General features: G+C 40.1%; 1 pseudogene; it reads right to left on the bottom strand.

Moving 5' to 3' along the window:
- Nucleotides 1-1,422: 1,422 nt before the first annotated feature.
- LOC142355987 (5.8S ribosomal RNA) lies at nucleotides 1,423-1,574 on the bottom strand (annotated as a pseudogene).
- Between the last annotated feature and the right edge of the window lie 2,005 nt (nucleotides 1,575-3,579).

Here is a 3,579-nt window from a genome sequence, read left to right as displayed (position 1 = left end):
CTCGTTCTTGCTCAGTACTAGGCTGAAAATTAACGAAACTTCGTTACAAACGTTCACATGTTGATGTTTCCGCTTTCGCGTACTCGAAACAACATAATACTAGTCTTTGTAATTTAGTTTCATAATTTCAACTGTTCTCATGCAGAATTTTTGCTCATTCTTATCCCAAATTTTGACCTGGCTACTAGTTACACTCCTTGTACTTATTGCAAAATGACCACAAATTTCAACAGCTTTCACATGTTGCTGTTTCGGCTTTCGCTTACTACAGTCAACATAATACTCGTTGCAAAATAAGTGCTCGGCATCTGCAATTTTCCAAAGACGAAGTTTCGCCAGTTCAATTTTCGCTCGCCAATTATGGCTACTAATTCACACGGTACTGAGCTCAACAACATTAAATTTGTTCAGCAAGACTTTCACATGTTGATGTTTTGGCTTTCGCCTACTAGAAGCAACATAATACTCGTCTTGTTAGCTCATTCAATGAGAATAGCTTTTCCCGTTGAGAATTTTTGCCTTCAATTGGCGTTGTAGTGAGTTTGGCTACTCAGATCACCAAATACTTGTGACAATTCGAACCAGAAATGTTTTCAATTTTCACATGCTGATGTTTCGGATTCAACCTACTAGAAGCAGCATAATACTTGTATTCAACAATTTCTGTATCAAATCCCAGTTTTCTCTGGTGCATCTTTGCCAAACTATTCCAAACTGCCTGAGTCTGAATACCAATTACAGGTACTAGTAAATGCACGTTACTAAGGACTATATAGTTCTAGGTTACTGTACACAACGACGTTCACATGTTGATGTTTCAGCTGCCGCTTACTAGAAACAACATAATACTTATCGTGCATACCTTTCCATAACTTGTCCTTTTCAGATGCATTAGTTTCCCTTTGTCTTGGCTTCTACAGTCAGACTGGCTACTAGTAACAGCACAGTACTAATCACATATCGTTCTACAGTTTGCAGACAACTTTCACATGTTGATGTTTCAGCTTTCGCCTACTAGAAACAACATAATACTCGCTGTATACATTTGTAGTTCTCTATGTAACTTTCATGTGAAGAAGTTTCGCCAGTCTTTTTGACTGTCTCAAATCTGAGTCATGCTTAGGCTACTAGTTGCTTCATAGTACTTATCGCCTCGAGATCATTGAACAAAACTTGATTTTCACATGTTGCTGTTTCAGCTTCCGCTTACTAGAAACAACATAATACTAGTCTCATTAAGTTCCGTCTCTTTGCAATTTTCTTATGAAGAAAATTCGCCATCACAATGACTCCAGCAGTTCTTGATCAAGGAATGCAATCATTGATCAGAATGCTATTATTTGAATCGGTTCTGCTTTAAGTGTTCCAATTTTATTGGAAGCACCAACAATAGAACATCAATGTGTTCAATCGAGAGTTATATAACCCTGAATCGGACGCAGTCAACAGCCGAAGCCGAGACCGCCTTTTGCGTTAGAGAGGTCGGTAAACAAATCTTGCGATTCATACCGAATTAACACATATAGCTGTGCTCCTCTTCGTAAAGCGAGCCAAGTGATCCCCTGTTGAAGGATGTATTTGGACCAATCTAGTAGCATTTGGTTTCCAACAAGCTCTCCCAAGTTAGCTTACTTATTGGGCTTTTCAACCAATTCGGTTGGCTACAAGCATCATCAAAGTACTAGCCACAGTTTGATCGCAAAATTCTACGACTTTCACATGTTGATGTTTCGGCTTGCGCTTAGCCTACTATAAGCAACATAATACTAGTCATATCATAGAGCGTGATCAGCTTGTGACGTTCTCATGATGAAGTTTCACCAACAGTGTCTCACTTCGAGCTTAAATCCAGCTACTAGTAACTACACAGTACTGACTGCAACGATAACTTTTATCTATACCTTTCACATGCTGCGCTTTCGGCCAGGGCCTACTAACGTCAACATAATACTCGATATAAACTTTTGTTCATGATGCAGCTTCCCCATGCAGAAGTTTCGCCTTCAAATGCTCTCTTGGCCATATGACGTAAGAAAAGGTTACTAGTAACATCACAGTACTAGCCACAGTTTGATTGCAAAATTCTACGACTTTCACATGTTGATGTTTCGGCTTGCGCTTAGCCTACTAGAAGCAACATAATACTAGTCATATCATAGAGCGTGATCAGCTTGTGACGTTCTCATGATGAAGTTTCACCAACAGTGTCTCATTTCGAGCTTAAATCCAGCTACTAGTAACTACACAGTACTGACTGCAACGCTAACTTTTATCTATACCTTTCACATGCTGCGCTTTCGGCCAGGGCCTACTAACGTCAACATAATACTCGATATAAACTTTTGTTCATGATGCAGCTTCCCCATGCAGAAGTTTCGCCTTCAAATGCTCTCTTGGCCATATGACGTAACACAAGGTTACTAGTAACATCACAGTACTAGCCACAATTTGATCGCAAAATTCTACGACTTTCACATGTTGATGTTTCGGCTTGCGCTTAGCCTACTATAAGCAACATAATACTAGTCATATCATAGAGCGTGATCAGCTTGTGACGTTCTCATGATGAAGTTTCACCAACAGTGTCTCACTTCGAGCTTAAATCCAGCTACTAGTAACTACACAGTACTGACTGCAACGATAACTTTTATCTATACCTTTCACATGCTGCGCTTTCGGCCAGGGCCTACTAACGTCAACATAATACTCGATATAAACTTTTGTTCATGATGCAGCTTCCCCATGCAGAAGTTTCGCCTTCAAATGCTCTCTTGGCCATATGACGTAAGAAAAGGTTACTAGTAACATCACAGTACTAGCCACAGTTTGATTGCAAAATTCTACGACTTTCACATGTTGATGTTTCGGCTTGCGCTTAGCCTACTAGAAGCAACATAATACTAGTCATATCATAGAGCGTGATCAGCTTGTGACGTTCTCATGATGAAGTTTCACCAACAGTGTCTCATTTCGAGCTTAAATCCAGCTACTAGTAACTACACAGTACTGACTGCAACGCTAACTTTTATCTATACCTTTCACATGCTGCGCTTTCGGCCAGGGCCTACTAACGTCAACATAATACTCGATATAAACTTTTGTTCATGATGCAGCTTCCCCATGCAGAAGTTTCGCCTTCAAATGCTCTCTTGGCCATATGACGTAACACAAGGTTACTAGTAACATCACAGTACTAGCCACAATTTGATCGCAAAATTCTACGACTTTCACATGTTGATGTTTCGGCTTGCGCTTAGCCTACTAGAAGCAACATAATACTAGTCATATCATGGAGCGTGATCAGCTTGTGACGTTCTCATGATGAAGTTTCACCAACAGTGTCTCATTTCGAGCTTAAATCCAGCTACTAGTAACTACACAGTACTGACTGCAACGATAACTTTTATCTATACCTTTCACATGCTGCGCTTTCGGCCAGGGCCTACTAATGTCAACATAATACTCGATATAAACTTTTGTTCATGATGCAGCTTCCCCATGCAGAAGTTTCGCCTTCAAATGCTCTCTTGGCCATATGACGTAACACAAGGTTACTAGTAACATCACAGTACTAGCCAC

The sequence above is a fragment of the Convolutriloba macropyga genome, unplaced genomic scaffold, assembly GCF_964194025.1.
Source record: "Convolutriloba macropyga unplaced genomic scaffold, txConMacr16.3 SCAFFOLD_4872, whole genome shotgun sequence".
NCBI classification, from domain to species: Eukaryota; Metazoa; Xenacoelomorpha; order Acoela; family Convolutidae; genus Convolutriloba; species Convolutriloba macropyga.
Note: the sequence above shows the minus strand (reverse complement) of the source record. Positions and strands in the feature narration are given on the sequence as shown.